At 42.9% G+C, this 13692-nt stretch overlaps 1 long non-coding RNA gene across 1 annotated transcript in view; it reads right to left on the bottom strand.

Moving 5' to 3' along the window:
* The window catches only part of LOC147102710 (uncharacterized), a 58754-nt gene extending 47268 nt beyond the window's left edge, over positions 1-11486 (bottom strand). The window contains exons 1-2 of the long non-coding RNA XR_015073070.1: positions 11184-11486; positions 1239-1411 (exon numbers count right to left, since the gene is read on the bottom strand). This is a non-coding gene — a long non-coding RNA (uncharacterized LOC147102710). The remainder of the gene's footprint in view (positions 1-1238; positions 1412-11183) is intronic.
* Between the last annotated feature and the right edge of the window lie 2206 nt (positions 11487-13692).

The raw sequence follows: 13692 nt of genomic DNA, 5'->3' as shown, positions 1-13692 counted from the left end.
CTTCACCCCGCCGGACTTAATTTTAAACGAGGGGTGAATGTGGTAAACCACTGTAGTTCACTGTGTTCACTGTTGTTGTTGTTGTTGTTGTCGTTCACTCTTGTTTCACTGTTGTGCCTGACTATGCCTCAGCTGACTCCGCCCCTGGGTTACCGAGTATAACAGCGGCCGCATGGCAGCTCCTGGCATTCGGTCGTCCACTAGAGGCATAGTCCTGATCTGTCTGAAGTGCAATTCAGTAGTTAATAAAAGCCTGTTGTTCTGAACTCTGCCCAGCCTTTTATTAGAATTGATAGCGCATCATCCCTATGCTAGCTGACATCGTAAATGGCTCCCCCCTACTCAGGTGCTGTCCCTTTCAAAACTGCCATCTTCACCTCCCATCCTTAAAAAATCCACCCTCAACCCTCTGTCCTGCCCCATCTTCAACCTCATTTTTCTTCTCAGAAGTCCTCAAACATGTTGCCACCCCCCAAATCCATGCCCATCTTCCTGGAACTCCATGTTTGAATCTCTCCAATCAGGTTTCCGTCCCTGCCACAGCACTGAAACATCCATTTATTTCTGATTACACCTCTGTGAAGTGCCGGTAGATGTTTTTCTACATTGAAGGCGCTATATAAATACAAGTTGTTGTTGTTGTTCCAAACTGTACATTGAACTGCATCTGCTGCCGATATGTTCATCTTGCTAGCCTTACCATGGCCTCCTGCAATCTTTCGCTGTCCTCATCACAATTTGCCATACTCCCCAATTTGGTGTAATTTGCAAATTTTGATACTGTGCCATCAATTTTATGTCCAGATCATTTAGATCTGTGGTAAATAACATCTATCCCCAACCATCTCCATCCATATGATCACATTCCCCTTAGTTCTATAGAGCATTATCTTTTCCTTAAGTCTCTTATGTGATACCTTTATCATATGCTATTTGAAAATCCATATATAAACCTTACCAACTGTATTTCCTTCATCTAGCCTCTCAGTTGTTTCTTCCAAGAATTCTGTAAAATTGGTTAAACATGATCTGCCCTCAGAAACCCATGCTGATTGGCCTTGATTAACTCATGTTTCTTTATGTGCTCAGTGAATTCATCCCATATTATAGACTGTACTAATTTACAAAGACTGACTGGCCTATAATTTCCCGGCTTATCCTGTCTTCTTTTTTTGAAAGTGGGGTGGGTGGGGTGGGTGGTGGGATTGTGGATATGAGGGTAAGAGAATCACACTTACCAACCTCCAGTTCTCTGACAGTTTTCTTTTCTATGGAATTTTGGAAAATTATAGTCAAGAGCCTCCATTATTTCTTCCCTAGTTTCCCTCAGGATTCTCAGATGTAAACCATCAGATCCCTGTGATTTGTCTCATCAAGTCTCCCAAGAGGCTATGGCTCAATAGTTGAAAGCCTTAGAAAATGGAAGGAAAACAAATGAGAGATTAAATTGGCAAGGAGCAATTTTAAACTACTAAAAATGTTTAATTAAGTAATGTTTGAATTCTTCCAATAATAAAGGAAATGGACTGGGGCTTAAATTATCTTTACATAAACAAATCCTGTTTGTTGTGTGCTAATATCAGCTCATTGACTGTAATAAAAGTTACAGTGCAATGTGGAAGGTAGAACAAACAGATGAATCATCTATCAGCAAATCTAAGAAAATAAAAAGACAATTTAATGTAATTTTAAGATTAATAAACATTACCTAAAAATTGCTGCAAGATGTTAAAATGGTCAAAGATGTATCAGGTTTAAATCTAATGCAGGGCTTTCACAATGTGGTCCAGTGTTTGTATTTCACTTGCATTGATTTCTTTTATGCTAGGTCAAACAAGAAATCCAATCTGTTCATACATTATTCATATGCTTAAATTTAAGTGTAATGCATTGAAATAGCATATGTGCATAAGTGTTAATGCCATACACAAAAGAAATCAACAAAGTACCAGTGAAAAATCAAACTATTTTTCAGTAATTCAGTAATGGTGTCTAATCATACTGAATATGGTCAGTCACACAGAATGGTTTGGTTCAAATTGCTTCGTAAAGAAGCATCTTCTCACAACTGAACATAAGAACATAAGAAACAGGAGCAGGAGTAGGCTAATCGGCCCCTCTCGAGCCTGCTCCGCCATTCAATAAGATCATGGCTGATCCAATCTTGGCCTCAACACCACTTTCCCGCTCTCTCCCCATACCCCTTGATTCCCCTGTAGTTCAAACGTTTGTCAATCTTTGCCTTGAATATATTCAATGACTCCGCCTCCATAGCCCTCTGGTCTGGACTGATCTATGTCTTAGAGCTTTGGACAATTTGATGGATATTGAGGAAAAGCTTCTCGCTAAACTTGCTTGAGCTTCATCTATTAACTGGATAATAACCAGTTTTGAGCCCAAAATGATGAATCAATCCAGACTCAAGAATTGTGCATTTAACTAATGGAACAACTTGAAAACTGAAAACATTTCAGGTCATGAATATAACACATGGATGCAGACATTCAATCTAATACTGCTTATTGTCTCCGATATTACAAATAAATTTCCCCGGAAGCATTGTGTAGCTGGAGCTCCAATGTACATGCAAATAAATTCACCTCCTTCTTCATACAACCAATAGGGGCCCTAACTGCAAAGGAGTCCTACTCTGATGAAAAAACTTTTAACTTTATTTATCTTGGAAGAAAGTACTTGCCTTTCATGATCTCAGGACTTCCCAAAGCAAATTGCAGCCAATTAAATACTGTTGCAGTATAGTCACTGTTGGCACTACAGTTTGGGGAAGAGGCAAAGAAGGAACATAAGATGCTGTTGAGGTGGTGGGAGCAGCAAGAAAGTTCCTCTGGAGTGAGAGGGTATGGGAGAGAGGCCCTCTCAGAGAGGGACATGCAGAGAGAAAGCGAGCAAGAGAGTGAAGTACCCTGTTGTAAGGGGTACGAAGGACCTATTTTGGGTGGGGAGGGAAAGAGAAAAGCGAGGACATGCACACCTTGGTGAAGGGGGTGGGGGAATGGTGGGGAGGGGGGCGAGAAAGAGAAGGAGACAAACTCTGTTGTCAGTGGCAGGTGAGGGAAGGACATCTTTGACTCTAATGGAAGAATTTAGCCAGCCCATTTTGAGCAATGTCATTAGAGATCCTATAGCATATATATTATCAGATGGTATGGAACATTCAGAAGGTGTTTTGATAATACCAGATATCACAATGGCATTGTCAGGTTGAATAGTTATAAATTACTTATTCTCCTGTTTAGAAACAAAAAGTGACATGACTTCATTTTATTTAGTAATAAGTAACCAAGCAGATGCTTTACTCAACTCTTGATGATTAACATTTGAAGCTCTAACCATTCAAAATCATGGTAAATGGATGTCTATAGCACTTGCTTCACAGAATCTCTATGAATGCAAAATTGAATTTAAAGAGTCAAAAGAGAGGGATGAAAATAATGCAGCAACATTCTGCCCTGTAACTAAATAACATTTATAATTAATGCCAATGACATCACTAATACTGCATCTTGTCTCGTTTTTTTAATTATTGCAACACTGTCCAAATTGAATGACTTGAATCCCTGGCTCGATGTGAACTCGAGGTGGATTCCCCACTCAGGTTTGAGTTAAAATTATAATCATAGAAACATAGAAGATAGGAGCAGGAGTAGGCCATTCGGCCCCTCGAGCCTGTTCCGCCATTTAATGAGATCATGGCTGATCATCCAAATTCAGTACCATGTCCTTCCTTTCTCCCCATATCCCTTGATCCCTTTAGCCTTAAGAAATATATCTAACTCCTTCTTGAATATATTTAATGAATTGGCCTCAACTGCCTTCTGTGGTAGAGAATTCCATAGGTTCACCACTCTCTGGGTGAAGAAATTCCTCCTCATCTCAGTCCTAAATGGCCTACCCTTTATCCTTAGACTGTGACCCCTGGTTCTGGACTCCCCGACCATCGGGAACATCCTCCCTGCATCTAGTCTGTCTAGTCCTGTTAGAATTTTATAAGTTTCATTCTTCTAAACTCCAGTGAATATAAGCCCAATCGACCCAATCTCTCCTCATACGTCATTCCTGCCATCCCAGGTATCAGTCTGGTGAATCTTCGCTGCACTCCCTCCATGGCAAGAACATCCTTCCTCAGATAAGGCGACCAAAACTGCACACAATACTCAAGGTGTGGTCTCACCGAGGCCCTGTACAACTGCAGCAAGACATCCTTGCTCTTGTACTCGAATCCTCTCGTTATGAAGGCCAACATACCATTTGCCTTCTTAACTGCCTGCTGCACCTGCATGCTTACCTTCAGCGACTGGTGCATAAGGACACCCAGGTCTCGTTGCACTTCCCCTTCTCCCAAGCTATTGCCGTTCAGGTAATAATCTGCCCTCCTGTTTTTGCCACCAAAGTGGATAACCTCACATGTATCCACATTATACTGCATCTGCCATGCATCTGCCAATCACCCAACCTATCCAAATCATACTGGAGTTTCTCGACATCCTCCTCACAGCACACACGCCCACCCAGCTTTGTGTCGTCTGCAAACTTGGAGATATTGGGGTCGATTTTCATTGACCCGTGGAGTCGGGATTGGAGGCGTGCGGGGGGTTAAATCCCCAAATTCGGGGGTCCCGACACCACACCAAAAGTGACAGCCTGCAGCTTTCTGTGCCGGTGAGATTTCTAGAAGGACTCAGGTTAGAAGTAAGACTGTCAGTGTTTGACAGCTTGAAACAACTGTGAAACACTGATATTTCATCTGTCAAAACGTCTTGACAGATGAAATTTTAGTCTGTGACGTCACCTGTTGCCGGGTGGCCCTTAATTGGCCTGCTGAGCCCGCTGGGTGGGCTCAACAAAGTCAAACAAGTTAAAATCGCGTGGATTGGCCGCATCTCGATGGAGGCGGGACTACAACCCCAAAAGTTGTAGTCCTGCCTCCTTCCCGACTTCTGAATGAAAATCACTCCCATTACATCTAGTTCCCTCGTCTAGATCATTAATATAAATTGTGAATAGCTGGGGTCTTAGCACCGATCCCTGTGGTACCCCACTAGTCACTGCCTGCCACTCGGAAAAAGACCCGTTTATTCCAACTCTTTGCTTCCTGTCTGCCAACTAGTTCTCTATCCAAGTCAGTACCTTACCCCCAATCCCATGTGCTTTAACTTTACACGCTAATCTCTTATGCGGGATCTTATCGAAAGCCTTCTGAAAGTCCAAATACACCACATCCACTGGTTCTCCCTTACCTATTCTACCAGTTACATCCTCAAAAAATTCCAGTAGATTAGTCAAGCATGATTTACCTTTTGTAAATCCATGTTGATTTTGTCCGATCCTGTCACTGTTTTCCAAGTGCTCTGCTATTACATCTTTTATAATGGACTCTAGCATTTTCCCCACTACCGATGTCAGGCTCACCTGTCTATAATTCCCCGTTTTCTCTCTACCACCTTTTTTGAATAGTGGGGTTACATTAGCTACCTTCCAATCCATGGGAACTGTTCCAGAGTCTATAGAATTTTGGAAGATGACCAGCAATGCATCTACTATTTCTAGGGCCACTTCCTTAAGCACCCTAGGATGTAGATTATCAGGCCCTGGGGATTTATCGGCCTTCACTCCCATCAATTTCCCTAACACCATTTCCCTACAAATACTGATTTCATTCAATTCCTCCCTCTCATTAGACCCTATCTTCCGACATCTCTGGGAGGTTACTTGTGTCCTCCTTTGTGAAAACAGAACCAAGATATGTATTTAATTGGTCAGCCATTTCTTTGTTCCCCATTATAAATTCCCCTGATTCTGACTGTAAGGGACCTATGCTTGACTTCACCAATCTTTTTCTCTTCACATATCTATAGAAGCTTTTACAGTCAGTTTTTATGTTCCCTGAAAGCTTACTCTCATACTCTATTTTCCCCCTCTTAATTAATCCCTTTGTCCTCCTTGGCTGAATCCTAAAATGCTCCCAATCCTCAGGTTTGCTGCTTTTTCTGGCCAATTTATATGTCCTCTCCTTGGATCTTATGCTATCCCTAATTTCCCTTGTTAGCCACGGTTGAGTCACCTTTTTTGTTTTATTTTTATGCCAAACAGGGATGAACAAATTCTGTAGTTCATCCATGCGATCTTTAAATGTTTGCCATTGCCTTTCCACCGTCAACCCTTTAAGTAACATTCCCCAATCCATCCAAGCCAACTCGCGCCTCATACCATCGTAGTTTCCTTTATTTAAATTCAGGACCCTAGTCTCTGAGTCAACTACTTCACTCTCCATCTTAATGAAGAATTCTATCATATTATGATTGCTCCGCCGCAAGGGGCCTCACACAACAAGATTGCTAATTAATCCTTTTCACATTACATAATACCCAGTTTAAGATGGCCTGATCTCTAGTTGCTTCCTCGACACATTGGTCCAGGAAACCATCCCGTATACACTCCAGGAATTCCTCCTCCACAGTATTGTTACTAATTTGGTTAGCCCAATCTATATGTAGATTAAAGTCACCCATGATAACTGCTGTGCCCTTATTGCACGCATCTCTAATTTCTCGTTTAATGTCAGCCCCAACCTCAGCATTACTGTTCGGGGGTCTGTATACAACTCCCACTAACGTTTTCTGCCCCTTGGTTTTTCTCAGCTCTACCCATATAGATTCCACATCATCAGTGCTAATATCCTTCCTTACTATTGTGTTAATCTCCTCTTTAACCAGCAATGCTACCCCACCTCCATTTCCTTTTTGCCTGTCTTTCCTGAATACTGAATACCCCTGATTGTTGAATTCCCAGCCTTGGTCACCCTGGAACCATGTCTCTGTAATCCCAATTATATCATATCCGTTTACATCTATTTGCGTAGCTAATTCATCCACCTTATTATGAATGCTCCTCGCATTAAGACACAAAGCCTTCAGGCTTGTTTTTTTTTACCACTCTTAGATCTTTTAGAATTATTATTTACTATGGCCATGTTTGATTTAAACCCTTGATTTCTCTGACTGCCACATTTGCTTTTCTCCTTCCTGTCTTTTGCTTCTATCCTTGCTTCCCTCTCCTCTGTCTCCCCGCACAGGTTCCCAACCCCCTGCCATTCTAGTTTAAACCCTCCCCAACAGCCCTAGCAAACACTCCCCCTAGGACATCGGTCCTGGTCCTGCCCAGGTGCAAACCGTCCAGTTTGTACTGGTCCCGCCTCCCCCAGAACCGGTTCCAATGTCCCAGGAATTGGAATCCCTCCCCCTTGCCCCATTTGGGTCTCAATGATGTCATCGGGCCGCAACATGCATATGTAATGAAGGGCCCTTGTTAGCTCCAGGCGCGTATCCTTGCTGCCTGCTCAGGAGAGCAGGTTAAAAGTGCAGATGTTGCGATCATGGCGGCTTTCGGACAGGTAAGAGCCAGGGCGATTTTAACTGCCAACTGTCAGGTTTCTGCTGAGCAAGTAGGGATGAAATCGCCCATGATGACACATGGATATGAAGCTGGTAATATTAGCCTGCTTTTCAATTCATGTAACCATTAAAATGACAGGGGGCTTTGCACAATGGTTAGCACACATGTTTCTGCCCCTCTGCAACATGGGTCCAAATCAATCAGGGACCAATCAGATGAAATTCACCTTTCCCTATTGACTGTAAGGGTTCCTAAGCGAAAGGAGCTCAGCCAGTCTCAATTCATTTGCAACAGAGGCCAAATCACCATTAATATTGCACCAAATTGGCAGATTCACTGGGAAAGGCCATCAGAAGCTGAGAAACGGAAAATGCTCATTTAAGGGGTGCTTTAATTTGGGAATTAAAGTGGATTGCAACAGGAAAAAGAAGTACTGTACCTCCATTGAGTGCTGTACCTGACCTGGGAGCACTATAAGCTGTCACTAGCCACTGACATCCCTCACCTTGATAGGGACAAAAATTCTAATTTATCCCTTGAGGATGAAAACGATCAAAACTTCAAAGTGCTTTTCAGTGGCCGAGGCAGGATAAGCTGCTTTAGTGAACGCTGTCAAGTTTTATAACTGGTTGTACCAATTATCCATGGTTTATAAGGTTCCCATTCCCCCAAAGACTTCTTGACATAATTTCTTATGTAAAATTGCAACCTTGAGCCATTTAAAGAATTGAAAAATACAACAATTTAAAGCCCGTCAATTTTACGGCTGGCCACTTCAATTAGCCACGGCTTACAACGATTTTTCTTTTGACTTTGTGACATTTTAAATGTAAAACTACAACATTTAAAATGATTTAGAAAAACAAGCATTTACTGTCCTAAATGAAAACTAATGACCCTAATTCTAAATGGGTCAATTACTGACAAAATTACAACTGGTCTTCTACACTGTGTTGTGATTTCCTGAAGGGGCTGTGCATACAAAAGAATGTTTTAGTTCTTTACTAAAACCTTCCCAGAATGTGTAGTCATTATCTGAACTGCAAAAAATAATAGACTCATAACCAATTTAGTAGATAACCACTGAGACTCATTTTAACTCCTGGGTATACTGTACTTTATTTGAACCTAAATTGCTTCCCAATCAACAGCATATAATGTCAATGTAAGTTGGTTTGGTTTGAATAAATCAAGACACTGGTGTGATTTTATTCAGTCAGCCCAAGGGAGGTGAATTGGATTTCCCACAGCCGCAAGCTGTGGTGTGCTTTTTCAGCACCAGAGTCTATTGGTTTCTGCCATATTTCATGATCTGCAGAGCAAATTGACCCCAAAATGTGCTGTGGGTCAGCCTCGCGGAATACTGTGCAGAAATAGCAGGGGCGTTTGCAGAATTCCTACTGTGCTAAATTAAAATTCTACTGCTACCGCATGCCCTTCTGAAGAGGTACTCAAAATAATTCTTGAATTGGGTACAGTAACATCATTCGGGAGTAGGTTTGCTGTTCATATTACAGGAAACTTTCGATTAACCGGCCCCTAAATAACCGGAAATGTTGGTTAACTGGCAAAATTCAGGAGTCGGTTTCAGCTAACTTTTATAACTTTTATTACTATCACAGCAACAAATTGAGGAAGGCAAGGGTTTGGCTGCAGCTGTTGCTAAGCTACAGAGACGCTTGCAACTTATGGACGCTCTTCTGAAGCTGTTGCTAAGCATACGGAGCTCTAAGGTCCGTATCTTTCACTATAGCATTCGGTTATCCGGAATTGTTGCTGAACCGGCACCACGTCGGTCCTGTCCGTGCCGGATACCAGAAAGTTTCCTGTACTAGCTATTTACCCGATCGGTATCAGTGTTGAAACTAGTCAGTCAGTGTGGTGCAGAGGACAGTAATTGAAGAGACCTGGAGGCGCTGGCATGCGTCATTAGCAGGTTACATAGCAAATATCAGATAACTAGGTGCGGACTACAAGACATTCAAAAGAGTTTGACTGACCACCAAAGGAAAGCTCCTTATGGTTGTCACCCAAACCTGTAGAGTATTATACTCTTCAATATGTCACCAATTACCTTCTGTCTAAAATATACACAACAGTAAATTCATTGATCCTATGCTCCAGAAGACATGGGTCAGAGAATCAGCAGTACAGTGTTACAGCCTTACCTCCAGCCTGTATTCCCTTCGAGCACAGCCGCTAGATTAGCACATTTACCCTATACAGTCTTCCATATGTTTCCCGAGTTGAAATCTTACCGCTGCTGCCATTTTTAATCTAACTGACTTGCTAGCACTCAAGGTACACAGCAGTGGCAGCATTTTTCACTTCCCAACACATTTCTCATCTTGACAAGTATAAAAACTCAACACAAGTCATTTGTTTCTTGTCAATAAAAAAACCTTTTACTAGCCTTGTTTCTGCTTGTTATTTTTCAAGCTGACTAAGTTCCCCTGCATTTACCTTTTGGGGGAAGATTTTCAACTTGTGCCCAAAACAGGCACGCAGTGGGTGGGCTCGCCCAGTGACATTAGCACAGGCAATGAACCGTTTTCAGGTTTGTGCTTCATTTAAATTTAATGGGCAGGTTGTCAGCCCGAATCGCGCTGGAAATTGGACAGCTCGCCTGTTGGGGCAGGGATTTTGGGTGATGGCATGATGTCAGTTCTTGATGGCCTGTACCTCTTAAAAGGGGAGGGAGAGTGCTCATTGTGGAAGTGAGATGATACCAGTTTCTGTAATAAAAACAGGAAATGCAGGAAAACACTCAGCAGGTCAGGCAGCATCTGTGGAGAGAGAAACAGAGTTAACGTTTCAGGTTGATGACCCTTTGTCATATCACCTGTTTCTGTATTGGATGCCAATAAGTTGTCAACTGGGAGAGCGTCAGGATTCTCTGATAATGCCCTGGTGGCTTTAGTGGAGGTCGTCAGCAGGAGGAAGAATATCCTCCTCCAATCGGATGAGAGAATAGTGCACCGCTACACTGCCACGGAAGCCTGGTCTGAAGTGACTGAGTTTGTAAAGGCTGTAAGTTTAGTTCCTTGGACCTAGGAGCAGTGCAAAGAAAAGTTCAAGGACCTGGCCCAGGCTGCTAAGGTAAAACTCCCATTCACAGTTTTGTCATCATTGTCAGCACAGCCCTGCACCACTTTACTCTAACAGCAACAATGAAACTCTTGACCTCCCCCACTTCACATTTCTCTCATCCAATCATTGGAACACCCTTCAGTCACCCTCCTCCTGTTACTGCTTCCAAACTCTGCCACTGCTCTCATAATTAACGCCCTCTCTTAGAAAAGCCTATAGCTTCTTCATAGCACCAGACAAACTATTCCAACCTCACAAACAGATGTTCAGGACTCTTCAGCACGCCACTCGTAAACACATTCCCATTCCTCTTGCAAGCTGCAAGGAGGCAAAGTGGAGCCGCCTTACACTCTGCTCCTCGGTGAACTTCAGGTATGAAGACCTGGGCCTGTATACTCATGGTGAGCGAGGCCTCCTGCAAATTGCCCTCCTCTCTCTGCAACTCATGCTACTCAGAGTCTAGCCTGCGCCACCTCCTCCTCTTCCAGCTACAGTGGCAGTGCAAGCACCAGAGCCATTGAAACCAAGCAAGGGTTTGACAGAAGCTGCTGGTCAAAACCCTCTGTTGACTCAGCAAATTACGTTCACAAACCAGATTACTGTCAGTTCAGCAGCCAAAACACGCAAAGAAAAATCAAAAGCAGCGCACTAGAAGTCTAATAAACGAACTTGTGATTTACCTAATCGTAGCTGATGACCTCTAGGTATCACGAGAAATGGTGCCCTCCAGGCTGTTCCCAGCAATGATTTCTGTGACCAATTCAGAATTGTTGAATAGGTGTTGAAAGGGAATTGGAGTCCTTAAACAGGTGCAGGACCCTAATTAGTCAATTCAATGGGCTCATAATGATTTCAGGTGGGTATCCTGGACACCTAAATGAAACCCCGATTCAAAATGGTGACGGGTGAATTTTGTACATGAAATGGGCATGTGAGGCTGCAACACGATATTCAGTGACTTAGAACTCATTTTTTGCAGATAAAGTGGATGTTCCCAAGTTGAAAATCCCCCCCTATATTTTACCATGGAGGTGCTTTATCAGAACATCAAAACCTGGAGCGCACTGTCTGCCAGCTGGATAAAACTCCCACGTGGTATTATATTCCTTGAATTCCATCCATCACCAGTGTGAGGGTATATGCTTAGTTAGTTATAGCCCTCCAACCAAACAGTAATCGTAAAACTTCAACAGTTAAATATGTGGAGTAAACTCACTGATGCAGCACTCTCAGCAAGGAACCACATTTGAAGGGAATGTGGGTCAGAGACCAGGTTACAATGACCTTAAAAATATACCCTCACACTTGTGCTGAGAGTTAACAAAAGGAATATAACATTACAAAGGAGTTTTATCCAGCTTGGTGTCTGATTTGGTGTTAGTAGGGCTGTATATTGTCGGCGCTCAGAGGGCGGCTTGGAGGTGGGTCCGCTGTCAAAATAGCAAAGATTGACAGCGGGTAGGAAACCTGCTGTCAACCCGCCTCCAAACAACTTTCCCATGTGTCGGGTCCCCGATTTGCGAATGGACCCGACACCTAGCGGCGGGAAGAGGATGAAAGGCAATTACCTGCCTATTAACAGGTACTTGCCAGTAGTTGTCAGCCTATTTTTGAATTTTGCCGCTTCTGGCTCAGGGTTCCCGACGTCCGTGTTGTGAGTCTGCTGTAATGTTTCTGGATTGATGACAGCTGCAGAAGTGGTGTGAAGGATCCAATGTTGCACATGGTGAGTCTCAGAGGAAAGAAAATGTTGGGTACTGCATTTTTAATACACTTACATATTTTTTAGGTTACAAGTTTTTAAATCCATGTCCAGTGCCACCTCACTGGGAGAACTTCTCTCACCAGTGACAGATCGCTTCTGTCACCTCACCTGCAGCTGCCATCTATTCCAGCCTATGGAAGAAGTCATTAGAGAGCCTGGGTGCAAGAGGTCACCTTTGTGCAGTGATTGTCAGTGTTTGCAGCACCTCAATGCTGTCAACACTGAGAAATCAACTGTCAAAATAAAATTGTGCATGGTCCCTTTAAGAAAACCAGCAGATGACGCGTCATCAAATGACGTCATCTGACCGGCTTCCTCTTAACTGGCCGGGAAGCGCGCAGGGCGGGCTTAACAAGGTCAATCAAGGCAAAATCACATCTGTGGGCCGGATGCAGCTGGGGGCGGGACTGGAAGCCGGAAACCACCTGATCCGCACCCAACCCGCCTCCATTAATAAAATCGCGGCCTATGTGCTGCAGCATTTTGATGCACAATGACGTCCAAATAATAGGATTACATTTCTTCTTCTTGTTCCCCCCTCCCCCCCCTGCCACTGGCATCAATTTTTCTCCTATCCACAGGCACTGAGTTTGCCATACTATTCAAAAATCTTCTGTTTCGCAATAGACACACAGATCAGTGCCATACCTAATAAGTATTTCATGCCAAATGGAAACCAATCTCCCGAAGCGATCTCTCCCTCTCACTCCCAAACCAACTCCATGACAACAGGTCAATTCTTCCTAGGAAATGAGAAGTGTACTCTTATCCATGTAACATGTATTAGAATACAAAGCTGAGCAAAAGGAAACTATGAACACTTTTACTTCCAAATAATCTATCATTTGCACAATGCTTGCATTACTCTTTCATTATATTTGTAGTAGTAAATTTGTGGAATGTAGCTTCTCAGATTCAGATAAAGGCTAAAATGGACTGTCACTCGAACAAAGGTTACTGCAGATCCCAGCCATTCAGTTTCTCCATCGCAGTTTTTTTTCTAAGATGTACATGCCCTTAATTCCATTTCACTGCAGTTCTTTGACAGTCATTACAGTCGTCATAAACTGATGAATCATTTCAATTCTGCTCTTTCCCATTCCCCTCCCATGTAATAGAGTTAACAACTTAAAATTACACAGAAGCGCATCACAATATGCTACAAGGACCTAAGCTAAGTCATTGTTCCTGCTCCTACCAGTACCTGAGTACTATTGTACGAATAATTTAAATTTGAATTGTTAGCAATGAAGATAGGTAAAAGGAAAAAAAACCTACGGTCTTGAAATTATGCCATAGTATAGTAGGTTACTGTCCATTACTTTAGTTTACATTAAGGGCTGGATTTTCATTGAGGAGGCGGGTAGGAGGCGGGACTACAACTTTTGGGGTTGTAGTCCCGCCTCCAGCGAGTTCTAACCAAC

This window comes from Somniosus microcephalus, chromosome 21 (genome assembly GCF_052327205.1).
Source record: "Somniosus microcephalus isolate GS21.2 chromosome 21, FLI_Smic_1.0, whole genome shotgun sequence".
NCBI classification, from domain to species: Eukaryota; Metazoa; Chordata; class Chondrichthyes; order Squaliformes; family Somniosidae; genus Somniosus; species Somniosus microcephalus.
This window is presented reverse-complemented; position numbering and strand designations above follow the sequence as displayed.